Source organism: Lissotriton helveticus, chromosome 7 (genome assembly GCF_964261635.1).
Source record: "Lissotriton helveticus chromosome 7, aLisHel1.1, whole genome shotgun sequence".
Lineage (NCBI taxonomy): Eukaryota > Metazoa > Chordata > Amphibia > Caudata > Salamandridae > Lissotriton > Lissotriton helveticus.
This window is the reverse complement of record NC_136068.1, coordinates 12,653,505-12,667,768: the sequence shown is the minus strand read 5'-3', so window position 1 is coordinate 12,667,768 and position 14,264 is coordinate 12,653,505.

The following is a 14,264-nucleotide window of genomic DNA, read 5'->3' as shown; positions in this document are numbered from 1 at the left end:
GCTCTGCCAGTCGCTTTGTTCTATATGCGCATGGTCGCACATTCCAGATCAGGTCTATCCCCGTACGAGGTCGTTTTCGGCCGCCCCCCTAACATGTGGGGTACTCCTAGACCCCGAAGTATTACCGATGTTTCAAGTAATATGCTGACAGATTACCTAGCTTCCTTGATGTCTGCCCTCAACTCTTGTCGTTCACAGGTTGCCGCCGCATTTCCAGACAATACCGAGGTGGCACCGCATGAAATCGTTCCCGGATCCATGGTCTTAATTCGCAATTTTGATCGCTCAAGTCCGCTGGAGCCACGCTGGAAGGAGCCCCGACAGGTCCTCCTCGCCACCCGTACAGCCGTGAAGTTGGAGGGTCGCAAAGGCTGGGTGCACCTTTCGCACGTAAAGAAGTTTTATGGACTGAAACCCGTCTCAAAGAACATTTCCCAGGATTTGAAGGACTGCCAAAGTACTATTCTTAAGGACTGTCCCGCAAAGAACAATGATACTGCACCCTCCCCGTTAGAGAAAACTCCGCAGCAGGAGTATAAGTTGAAACTCCGGTCTAGTAAAATAAGTCAGCCAGTTTGATTGTCTAAGTCCTCCCCTAGGTGAAACGGTTAGACTGTTTCTGACATGTATAAAATAGACCCCCATAGTGAGAGAGTTAGTCAAAACTCAATCCGATGTATCGTTTTTCTAAGTTTCGTTTTATTTCTCAGCATTATGATTTCCTGCACCAGTTATGCATTTTACCTGTATCTTCCAGTTCCTCATGTAAATAAGTCTTCTAATGTTACAGTAGAGCACACGTTTAGTGATCTGCCTCCTCATGAACTCTCTTACCGCCTCGCTATGCGTAATAATACTTTTATCCGCATGTTACATCATTCACACCAGACCAGCAATGCCACTAATTGTTGGGTATGTGGTCGACTCCCCCCTTTCCAGATACCGAAGGGAGTTCTGCCACTCTTTCCTTATCCGTTTTCACATAATGGTTCGTGTGGAGCATGGTCCACGTTAACGTCATCCTCAACAGATATGTCTTTTCTTAACAGTACATGTTTTCCAGACAAGCAAGGTCTTCCCCACAGAACCGGGTTAGATCTAGAAAATGAAGTTTACAATTTAGGTAATTATTCTTCGAATTTCATGGTCCTGAATGTTCAGTCTGATACTACTCCAGACTTACCTGCTATTTCAGTACTACCAGTCAAAGGCGAATTATGTGTCCGAAATAATGGTTCCGTACATGTAGGACATAGTGATTGTACTACTATTGTCAAGTATAGTGACAGTGGGAAATCTATTTTCAAAGCTTCACGTCACTCATATTTTATTTGTGGTCAGACCGCATATGTTCGTCTGCCCCTCGATTGGGAGGGTACCTGTTACATTGCCTTCCTACTGCCACCTGTTTTCCTAGCCCCGTCTGATTATCACAGAAACACACATCTAGTACACATTAGACATAGGAGGGAGATCGAGTCCCCAATTGTCGATTATACTGAAACTGCTCTAGAACAGTATACAGATTTCAATAGAGGTTTCTTCTTCTTTATAGGACCTATCCAGAATAGTAAGCTAATCCGCAGGTTAACCAGAACCCTTGAAGCTGTAGTAAATGAGACTGCCTCTGCTCTGGGTAACTTAACCGAAGAGCAATCTGCTATGAGATTTGTAGTTTTGCAAAATCGTCTCGTCCTTGACGTCATACTGGCCGATAGGGGCGGGGCCTGTAGAGTCATCGGATCTAGTTGCTGCATTTTCATTCCAAATAACGCGCCGACTGTTTATTCAGCTATAACCAGACTTCATAAAATTGCCCATCTGTTACACCAAAATCCAGGCACCTGGACATGGTCCGGTTGGTTCTGGAATATAATTTCCGCCTGGGGATGGAAAGTCTTGTCCTTTCTAGGTATTGCAGTAGCGATTATATCCAGCTGCTGCCTCTGTATACAATGTGGCCCTGCGATTTGCGGCATTTGTGCTACATCATGTATTCCTAGTCCCAAGCCCCGTTCTAAATCCCGTTCCAAGAAAATTCGAGACGAGCAAATGATACTGTATGAAATGATAGATGGTATCATGAATATTGATGTTTCCTGATGGAAACGTAGTGACAAGGAGGGAATGTGGAAAAGTAAATTTTGCCATGTTCTGTGTCCCTACGTGTCATCCATCATATGTTATGCGTGCATGATTAATATGCATATGTTATTCCCCATGTTTGATTAAAAACGCAATTATAGTTGTGTCCACCTCTAGTATGCCAGTTTCCAGTTCTCGTGAATAATACGAGTATCAGGCCTATGTAAAGTTACGTTGTCACGTTTCTCAGTGTGCACGTTATTCCATTGTAAAGTCCCCGTTTCTAGGCCTCAAAAGGGCCCGGACACCAGATTCAGCTCCTGTCTCCTGAAGCCCTCGCTGAGGAGCGATGCAGCCCCCACCTGTATCCTCGACCCTTCACTTACTTCCTGCCTCACAGTGCCCGGTTCAGGCTGGCTCTGCCTCTGAGTCTGCCAAGAGTATGTTATGATTCCAGTTATCAGTTCAGTCCTCCTTCTCTGCATTCCTAAGCTACTGAATCGCATCAATAGTTTCCGTCATTGTCTAGCTTTTACGTCTCCATGTAAGAGAAATACTGCATTTAATGGTCATTTAATATTCTTCATCACGCACTACATGTAGAATAATGCATGCTCCAGTCTTAGAGTCTGTTAGCCTTTCCCCTCCTGACTTCTAGTTTATATCAACATGTTCCCTAAACATCAGATACTAGATACTGCTTAGGTACATGTCGCCCTGACTCTCCAGACTTCAGTCTCTGCTCCTAGCACAGAGTTCATAGCCCCCAGCTTCTCCTAGTGATACGTCATTGCCAGTTTGCGCGCACCATCAGGTTAGAGGTCCCGGCTCCTCAGGTAGCCCCCTCCATGGTTTCCGCCCCATTCATGACATATTCTGTTACGTTTGCATCACATGTCTATGTATACGCCCTGTTACACCCATTTTCACCCTTATCTTTCGCGACTGCTACGCGTCACGCCTATTGCCCCACCCACTGCTACGCCTGTCGCAATGTAATGCTATGTGTTTGCGTTATGTATATATGCTCATGTACTGTTATTAAAAAGTTATCCCTTGTCCCGATCCTGCCCCGGCAGCTGCCATTCTGTTCCCGTGCAGGTTGTCCTGTTCCTGTCCTTATGCTGTATTAAACCTGCAAAACTCCTATTACCTCGAATCTTGACTCTTATTTATTGAGCTATCTGTTATTCATTCATCCATTCAAAAATAGGGTATTATTTATTTATTTACCACATGCCTCAGATCTGATGAGCTTCAGTGCACAGGAAGCCGCTCTCCCAGGCGTTACCCTCAAGCAGCTCAGGCTGGTGAGCCCAGATCCTTGGTGGTCATGGGTTTGAAAGGATTTAAACTATCTCTATGTCTCCATTAGCTAACCCTTACATCCAAGCATCCTCCACTTGCACATCTTAAATATACCCATGACCGGCCTTTTCTCTTTGTGTTTTTATAACTTTCTGGCATTTTACCAGCAGGGCTCAGGGGTTGCATCAGAATCCACTGAGGAGCAGCATTGTTGTGTGTTGAACCCAAAGTGAGAGGGATCACACTTCATTCAGAGGACGGAGCTCCCGCAGGGTGGGATCACCTGCTTCCTGGGGTCTCGTAGAGCTGGACACGGTTCAGCAGCCGAGGGATGGAGAGGACCCCGTGTTGCGGGTGCCGCCGCAGCCAGGATGTTACATGAATGGTGCGACCCCTGCCTCACCTGTCCGATGTCAGGGAGGGGAGTCTAGGGGGTCCAGGTGTTTCATGAAGCGTTCTACCTGTGCGCCCCTCTACCCGTTGAAGGATGGAGGTCAAGTGTTCCTAAGGCGAGGGTCTTCCAGGTGAAACTACATCCCTCAGAGTCCAGAGCCAAGACACTTGTGGAAGGAGCGTTTCCTAGTTGAGGCGGATGGAAGTGTCCCAGTGCTAGGTATCTTTTACTCTCTGTCGGTGAGGATCCACCCTGGCTTGGGGTTGTCCGTTCACCGAGTCCCGCAGAAGGACAGTGTCTAAGAATCTATGACACAGGAGAGATGTCCTTTAGTTGTCGCTGACATGGTATCCCTCCATTGACTGTAGCTAATGAAACTCAGGGCGTGGTGCTGCTTTATCAGTGCCCCAACCTCGCAGTGACCCTGGGGTCAGGGTTCGAACCTTCCTGTCTAGGTCAGGTTTTTATTTTTGGAGGAAGCCAGCAGAGGGTGTCACTGGGTACCTAAGTTCAGACACAGCAAGTGGCCCTCCCCTCTCTCAAACTGGCTGGTAGTCTGCACCACGCGTCCTGTGTAAATGTCACGCCTCAGAGGTCTTGGTACTGCATGTCTTCAAAAAGTGTGACCCCTGCACCCATGTTCCCAGTCTCTGCATAAAAGCCATGCTTTCAAAGTATGGTTACTTTTCTGTGGAGTCTCAGAGTTTTTCTGAGTCTGCACAGGAGAGATAATCTGAATATTTCGTATATTAAAAGTGCTACTCACATATATCAGAGACCAATACAAATGTTCCTAGATCCTACGTTTTGCAAATCCATTCCTTGTAAATCACCCGTGCTTTATTTAATTATTCAATGTTTGTCTTTCTTCAGTGTGTGTACTGCAGTGAGCGGGCTGGAGGGGGCACGTGGACAGTGCAGAGGGGTGGCAATGATGAGTGGGAGTGGGTTCACAGGAAAGTGGTGGAAGGGGATTAATAATGTGGGAGAGGATATTGTGGGTGGCTGCAAGGAATGTGGCGGCACTTAGGAGAGAGACAGCGAAGGGCTAGAGGGGAGACTGTGGCTGGTCTGGAAGCACCTGTTGTTGAGCTGGGAGTGTGATTGAGGGCTGGGGGGGGGCATTGGATGTTTGTTATATTTGACACCATCCTCAAATGCAACAGTAACAAGTGTCAAACACCTCCTTATTTACTGCTAAGGGATGGGACCATTCTTTTTTTATTCTTGTTGGACTCATTAAAACTTTGACTGCTTTTAGACTGCTAATATTTTAGATTGCTGGGTGTGAGGGGAGCTCGCATTTGAAACTCAGCACTTTTTTTTAAATCTGAGACGGGTATTGTGGCGGCCATTTTGATTCTGCCACTTAAAGATTTGCATTTTTGCTCTAGTTTTTCGAGGGTTTTTGATGGCCCTCATTCAGCCCTGCCCCTATTTAAACAAGGATAGTGCACAGTGGGCGTGCCACTGGCGTGCCAAAGGCAATCCCGTCTGTGCTCATCCATGCCCTAATGCGGCCAGAACTGCTCACCTCAGGAATAAACAACAATCAGAGGGGTATAAGAGTGATTTTCTGACCCTTTTTCTCTTGTTGGTTTAAGACACCTCAGGAATATGTGAGTACCCTTTTGAGACCTTGCCATCTCTGTGGCCCAGGACCCTTCATCTCAGTTTTCCCAATCTGTCACCAGGAGAGAGGCTATCATGCCCCCACTCTGGCTGGCATCCTACTTTCACTCTAGACTCTACCAGTCGTGAGTCAGTGTTTCCCGAGAATCTTGGGGACAGGTTCATGAATTTTCAGTTTGAACTGTCGTTCTCTTTCTCAACACTTTGCAAATTGTTGAGTTTATAAGTGAACACAACATTGATGCTGTGTTTCTACCTGAATCCTAATCTAATGATTCATCCTTGCCTGATACTGCTCAGACTGTTCCAGAACATTTTAGATTTACCAGGTAAGATCGTAGGTGGAGTCGACACTACTTCAAAGCTAGCCTTGACTGCGGCGCTGAGCCTCTGCCTGCTCCCAGCTGCGAAGGTATAATATATTAAATTAACTGCAAAGGATGCCATATTAGGTGCTTTAATATAACGTCCCGCGGGTCCTGCTCTCTGATAGAGGAGGGTATCACTCCATTTGTTATGTTCTCAGCTGATTCTACTATGTTAGGAGGTTTTAGTATTCCAATAGTGGTTTGGCTGCCGCTCTGTGGGCCCGATTCACAGAATGAACTTAAGACTCAATCCTAAACTTACTACTATTTTGGTATTCACAGAATGCACTTACTGCTTTTGGTATTCACAGAAGTTAGGATTTTGTCTTAAGTTTGTCTTGAGTCTGTCTTAAGTTTGTCTTAAGTTTGTCTTAAGTCTGTCTTAAGTCTGTCTTAAGTTTGTCTTAAGTTTGTCTTAAGTTTGTCTTGAGTCTGTCTTAAGTTTGTCTTAAGTTTGTCTTAAGTCTGTCTTAAGTCTGTCTTAAGTTTGTCTTAAGTTTGTCTTAAGTTTGTCTTGAGTCTGTCTTAAGTTTGTCTTAAGTTTGTCTTAAGTCTGTCCTAAGTCTGTCTTAAGTCTGTCTTAAGTTTGTCTTAAGTTTGTCTTAAGTTTGTCTTGAGTCTGTCTTAAGTTTGTCTTAAGTTTGTCTTAAGTCTGTCTTAAGTCTGTCTTAAGTTTGTCTTAAGTTTGTCTTAAGTTTGTCTTGAGTCTGTCTTGAGTCTGTCTTAAGTTTGTCTTAAGTTTGTCTTAAGTCTGTCCTAAGTCTGTCTTAAGTCTGTCTTAAGTCTGACTTAAGTTTGTCTGAAGACAAACTTGAGACAAAATCCTAACTTCTGTGAATACGAAAAGTAGTAAGTGCATTCTGTGAATACCAAAATAGTAGTAAGTTTAGGATTGAGTCTTAAGTTCATTCTGTGAATCAGGCCCTGTCTGAGGATGTTTGGCTGACTGCCCCTTGCACATACCTCAGCTCCCGCTGGGGGGCGTCCTCTCGATGCAGCCTCCTCTGATGTAGACCCTCTCTCACCATCCACTCTGATACCCTTATCCTGGACGGACCATTGTACAGTTCCTTTACTACTTCAGATTACTGGACCTAGACAGCCCGAGCCCAGCCGGACCAGGAGTTGCCGCCCATGGGCGAAGCTGAATGTGGAGATGCCCTGTACCCACCTGCTGGAGGAAAGTCCAGTTATTGCAGCCACTCTAGATAAGGATGCTGTTACCACCGATAGTAGGTTTCGCATCTCCTTCGACAGTCCACTGCCATGTAGGAGAGGAGGTATTAAACACTATCTTAGACCTTCACCTTGCTTCAATGACTCCTTATGAAAGCGAGCATAGATTAAGCCTCATGGGGTGGAGGGCAGGTCCGAACTGAAGGCATCTGTTAAGGAGCACACAAAAGCCTGCCCTAGATGACCCGGAGACGACCATTCCAAATACAACATTGAATGCTCACAATTCTTCTAAAGAGTTCTTTGGGATTATTAAATCTCTGCTCGGTCCCGTGCAAGTTTCCTCACTTATTTCTTTTCTAAGATTAACTGTGAGAACATTGCTAGGTTCTTTCATACTAAGATTACCAATAGTTCTTCCTCCTTCGCTGCCAATGGAGTGATGGAGCAGCAAGTTGGCTTAGGCATCTCTTGCACCTTTAGCTTGCAAAAGTAAAGTGTTAAGATTATGATATATTGGAGCCATAATTCGGCTCTGTCAGATCAGGCACCCCCTGGACTCCCTCCCGAACTGAAGGATAAGATCTTCCATGTGCTTCTCCCTTACTACTTACAGCTTTTTAATTCATCCTTAAGGGAAGGCAGAGCTCCCCTAATCTGGGAACACGCTATTGTTGCCCCCTTACTTAAAAAACCTACTCAAGACCCCCAAGTCTGGGCTAATTTTCGCCCTAGTTCGCTATTACCAACCTGTGCTAAGATAGTAGAAACGTGTATGAACTGCCAGCTCGCTGGGCACCTGGAAAGCTCTGGCCTCCTGCACCGCCTCAATCGGGCTTTGACTCTGGCTTTAGTACAGAGACGGCTCTTCTAGGTGCAGTTGAGAATCTCCAGAAACAACTGGATCTTGGTGGCACAGCTGCTCTTATTCTTCTAGATCTTAGTGCAGCGTTTGGCACGGTACCTCAGAGGCTGAGAGACAAAGCGACTTGAGTCTTCCATCTACCGCCTGCCGTGTGGCGTACAACAGGGCTCTTCACTGAATCTATGTCAGCCATTGGTCAATCTACTTGAGGGTTATGGTTTAACTCTCTTGAGGAATGCTGATGACACACAGATCATTGTCACGCTTAGCGATGAGAGGGAGATGGGTCCACCAATCATCGTCTTTGTCTGAGTTAGATAGTTGGATGTGAGTTATGTCTCTCAAAGTCAAAAAGATTTTATTTGTGTTGGTACTCAACAGAGGACCACAAATATGACATTTAAAACAGTAAGAAAAAATAAAATATACATCACTGATTAATATAAAAACAACATAGATTTGAAAAATTTGTAAAATTTATAACACACAAATTCGTTCGGAGGCAATTTTACCACTGTTAACAATTCTTTTACCTTTATTAACCGGCAAGTTCAATATATTGGATCTAGATGCATAGCACGGGCTACTACTACTTTAGAACTAGGGCAAACAAATAGTAAGTGCTCCACGGTCTGCTCGCCCCCTTGACATAAAGAACAAAGAGAGGAAGATTCCCCGACTGTCCATTTTGAAGTATATGCTTGCACAGGTAAAATACCCAATCGTAACATCAAGATCACCCTCCTTGCACTGTGAGTAAGGGAAAACCCGATGTAAGGCTGGATATATTTATACTCTAAGAGGTCTGTAAATGATTTGTATGTTTTTAATTTATTGCTATGCGCAAAGTCCAAATCAAAACTCAACCTAGGGGTAAAACATTTAAGGAAGAGTTTTAATTGCGATACAGACCAGGTGAGTAAAATTTCTGTGGTAATTTCAGCCATTTGAAATGCAGCTGTCATGTTCCCAAGAAAAGTTTGTTTAGCTGCTTCTGTATCAAAGGTTTCTTTATTCAACAGGAATCTGAGTGTTCCCTCCTTTGCATGGAGGAGGTTATAGGCCCACCTTATGATGTTGGCCACAGCCGTGGCATAAGCACTTGTTATGGCAAATTCTAGCCTTAGAACTTGTACTGGTGTTGCAGCTGGGACCTTCATCATTCTTTTCAAGATTTTTCCTTCTTGGCGATCCATGAAGCCCCATTGTTTTATAGGGATATATTCCATTGCATACGACAGGACTGCAGGAATTTTCACTTTATATATTTTTAATAGTGAGGAAAAATGCCTGCTCCCAGTGGCACTATAGAGTCTTGTGAGTGCTCCAGCATGTAGATCAGATTTCTTTATTAAATTATCTATATGCTTTATATTTGTTAGATTCTTTGAGAGAATCCTGCCGAGATAAATATATTCATTTTCTTCATCGATCTTTTCTCCACCTAGCCTCCAGTTGTATTTAACACTTTTTTTCCTCCCAGAAAAGGCTACAACTTTTGTTTTCTTTACGTTCGGGATTAAAAAAATTTCTTTTGAGTATTGATACAGGATGTCCAGAGATTTTTGCAGACCAAATGGTGTGAGGTCAAACATCACTATATCATCCGCATAAAGCAACGAATGGATGCTTTGTTTGTTTATTTTTGGAGGCAAGCTTGAGCCCTGCTGTAACCGATTTGGCAGGTCGCTGAGGTATAACGAAAACAACAAAGCGGCTAGGAGACATCCCTGTTTAAGACCATTCTCTGTATTTATTCTTTTCGTTAAGCCTTTTTCGCCCCCCATTTGGACTTGACACCAAGTTGTGGTATGAAGGCTTATTATTACCTGAAGCAGGTGTTCGTTGATTCCAAAACTCCTCAGTTTATTCCATAGTGTGGGTCGATCGACGTGATCAAATGCGGTCGAATAATCTATAAATGCCATATAGACAATCTGATTTTTTCGTGTCACATATTTATCAAGAATGACCTGGATGATTGCAATATTGTCCGTGACAGAATGCTTAGGTCTGAAACCAGCCTGAAACATAGGTATCAGACCCAGCGAAAAAGGCCAGTTTTTCAATTGGAATAATACTTCTGCAGCGAAAATTTTACCGGTAGCATCCATCAATGCTATTTGGCGATAATTGCCTGCTACCGTTTTGCTACCTTTTTTGTGAATAGGGATGATAGTACTCCCCTGCCATGATTTTGGTACGTATCCAGTGGTCAAAATATGGTTAAAGAGTGGGGTTAACAAAAAACTCCATTCCTTAGGATCCACCTGCAAGGCCTTGATCGGTATTTGATCTGGGCCGAAGGCACCTGTACTTCTTGCCTTTCGAATATAGGTCTCTACCATTATTGTTGTAGTTTTAGGAATTAATGATTTTTGTTCTTCCTTTACTTTGTCTTCACAGTTTTCCTGCGATTTAACCATATTTGATTTGTAAAGATCTGTCAGATAAATTTCCCACTCTTTCGGCGGTACCGGTACTGCTAGCAATTTCTTTTTTGTTCCTGTCATTTTAGCTATTAATGACCAATACGTTTTCTGGTTATGTTCTTTTGCAGCGATTTGTAAGTCAACCCAATTGCGATCTTGAAAGGTTTTTTTCTTACTTATTTTTTCTCTTCTCAGTTGATTTTTCAGTTTGTTGATTTCTTTATTTGTAGTAGGAGAAGAGTTTAAATATTGAGCACGTATCAATTTATTTAGTTTTTTCTTTGTGATTGTATTCCGGATTTTATTTGTACTTTTCTTCATTTTATTACCAGTATTTCTTTGGTGGGTCATTTTTATTAATGCCTCTTTAAGGTCATTAAGTATACTCTCAAAATTTACAATAGGGTCTTCAGAGTAGAGTTTACTTAATAAATTCTTATGCTTAATCAGTATAATTATTTTATCCATAGAGGATGAATTCCAAAAGATACGTCTCTGTTCGCTATTTACCAGGGTTTCATTTCTGTAAAGGATCATCTGTCCTTCTGCTGCAGACTGGGCCGACCAATTGGTACATAGTTGCATCATGGCATGATCGCTGTCAGGTGTAAAATTAGAGCGAAGATGCGTGAGGGTTTCAAATAGATCTTTGCCACAAATGATGTAATCTATTATTGAAGGGCTCCCGTTTCCCTGTCTAGTGTATGATGCTGGGATATCACCTTCAATATTCCCGTTCAGGATTATCCCGTTTATATGAAATAGTGCTGATAGTATCATTTTCCCTCTTCTATTAGAGCGAATTTCTCTGGGGAATTGGGGAGTAGAAAAGTCCAATCTTTCATCTTCAAAGATTCTTTCCCACTTTTTTATTTCAAGGTTTGAAATTTTCCCATTGAAGTCACCCATAATTATATAAGATGGAAACATATGGGCTTCTATTATTTGTGTGATGGTTTCCAGGATATCTTCGAATAGAGTGTCCTGCTTTCTTCCAGGGGGGGCGTATATGTTAAACAGCAAAATTGCTCTTTTTGAGGTCGTATGATGAGTATTGAGAAAAAGTTTAATACATTGTAAATTGTCGCTATTGGTCTCAACTATCTCCTGTGCCCATAAGTAGTCCTCCCTTATTAAAATAGCCAAGCCTCCTTTTGCATGGCCCCGATTAGAGGTTTTTGCAGATATGGTATAAACATAGTAGCCTTTCTGTAAAAAGGGTTCTGTTGCCCAAGTTTCTTGTAGGGTCAAGATGTCAGGCTTTAGATTGAGGACTTCCTTCATTTTATTTATTGTTCTCCCTGCTATGTTCCACGATGTTAACTTTAGACCTTGGTTAAACAGGGTACTTCAGATGGTTAGAACTTTTATTACAGTTCAGTGTCCCTGATAGCCAGGTCCAAGACTTCACCTTCTCGATATCAGTATCTCTGTTCTCGCTTGATTCCAGATACCAAACTTCCCTTTCCCCTTTATTCACACGGATTTTTAAAATATCTTCTCCTTGTCGCATGACTCTTAAATAGCTAGCCCCAGAGTCTTCAGTCATCGAGGATGATCTAGGACCTTTCTTTGGATATGGGTTAGAGATTAGTTGCATATTATTGTTCAAGGTTTTATAGTTTTTACTTCCTTTGGGCTCAACCTTCTCAATTACATCAAATCCGAATCTGTGTATTATTTCTTTTTCCTTAAGTATGATCCCGGGTATTACTGGTGACCAAAAAGAAACCATTGCAATTTTATTTTGACATCTTTTGGGGAAAGTCACTAGGTCTATTTCACTGCTAGTCAGTGATTGGAGAGACTGTATGTTTTGCAAAAGATTGAGTATCCTGCCTCTATTTAGTGGCGTATTATCAGTGGGGAAAAGTTCTTCAAACTGTAGTGCATTTGACTGTATATTGGTATTGTGTTCGGTGCTCTTCTCGTTACTGCTTTCGACATCGATATTCTCATGTCTTGTCTTTATAACTGTTGTAATTGGGAAATATTCATCCGCCCTTGGGTTCAATTTTGGCTTTGTCTCTATAATGTTTCCTTTGGCAGATTCTCCTTTTTTTCTCATGTGTGGCATGGTATTCTCTTCATTTGTCTCCTGTAGATCATTTTGAGGTATATTGATTTTTTGAAATTTTAGTTTACGTGTTTTCTTTTTGTGGATCCTTCTTAGAGGTTTTTTCCTCCTCTTATTTTTTCGTTTTTGCTCGAATTCCTTGGTTTTATTTATTGTTATTTCTCCTATTTGAGTTTCTGAATTAGTTTTTTGGCTAAAATCTTCATCCTCCTGTACAAAGTCTTTATCATATGTATCCTTTTTTCTGCGTGTGATAAAAATCGGAAACTGTTTTTGATTGTTTTGTGGTTTTTCTCTAAATAATTTCTTTAAAGAGTAGAGTGTAGATTCGTTTAGAGATTCCATTTTTTTCCTTTTATGAATTTCTACTATATCTTTTTCTGATGTCTGAGTAGAAGAATTACGATTGCTTTGTTTGGGGCCATTTTCCTTTTGTTTAGTGGTATCCTTTACTTGATTTTCCATTATTTTTGAGGACTCCTTTTTCCTTTTCTCTTCTACTAGAAACTTTAGAATGCCTATTTGAACATCTAGGGTTTGATCTGAGTTTTCCAGGATGTTTCCTAGAAAAGAGAGAACCGATTCCAATATTTCCTGTAGTGAGAATAGAGCTTTAGATAGTGGAATTGTAGATTTGTTAAGGTTATTGTTTTCAATCAGAAAGGGGTCCAAGAAAGAATCTTGTTCTTGTAATTGTGCAGATATTTTTTTGGCATCAATATTTAATAGCTTTATTTCGGAGCTATTATCTTCTGCTTTTTGGTTGAGTATATTTGGATCCTCTAATTTTTGTAGGCTCCCATTGCCCTTTATAGAAAATAGTTTTATTGTAGGACTATTTTCTTCTGACTCATGGTTAAGTATACTTAGGTCCTCTGATTTGTTTAAACTCTCATGACCTTTTATGGGAGTTGATGATTTCAGGAGAGTAGTTTTGCAGTCTTTTAAATCTTGATCATTCATTGAGTGATTAGACTTGTTGATGGACACCATGCCACTTACGTCGTGAGACAGATGGGGAGAATCTGATAGGCATGTTTGATCCCCAGAGTTCCAGTGTGGTTTGTTTTCAGTGTCCGACATTATTTTATCAGATATCTTTTTTGATGGTATAGCAGAGAAATATTCATTGATTGCCGGGGTTAGGGTACTACGGCCAGGTTTTATCGCTTTGTCAGTAGATTTCCTGACTGCTTCCTCAGTTCCCATTCGCTTCATGAAAATCGTGCGTGAACGTAATTTTTTTAGACCCATTTATCTTTCCTGTAGCAGATTTTATAGTGATTTAATCAAAAAAAAAAATAATAATAATCTCATAGAATCACGTTCCAGTACAATCTATATATCAGCACGACACTCTAGACGACTCCTCCTTACTTGGTGTGCAACTGATTTGCCACTTAAAACAAAAAAAGAAGGAGGACTACCTTTTGTCGACGAATCGTCTCCACGATAATCAAGATGTTTAGGCGGTGATGTTAATAGGGTGGCCCGTCCCGTCCTCGTTCGTCCACGGACGGCCACAGACGGCCCGCCCTTTGCCCGGGCTTCGCCCCGGGCGCTCCCGCGCGCTCCCGCGCAGCGAGACTTCAACGTATTTATAAGGAAGATACTGGGAAATGGGTGGGCGGGGCGGTCAGGGAGAGCGGGCCAGGTGTGACGGCCAGTGGAAGAACCGGGACTCCTGGGAAAGCGAGTCCCGGGTTCCACGCTCGCAGCCCTGCCCTGTCGCTCACCCCTCTTTCCCCACAGCAAACAGGCAAGCGCTCAGTCCTCTGAGCGAAGCGGGACCCGCGCAGCGGGTTCCGCGAGGTGTAGGCGATTTAAACGACCAAGAGCAAGAGTCTCTTCAGGATCGAGACCGTGTCAGCCAGCAAAAGCAAAAGGAGGTAATATCCCAGGACTCAGAGGCGTCCACGCCTTTTCT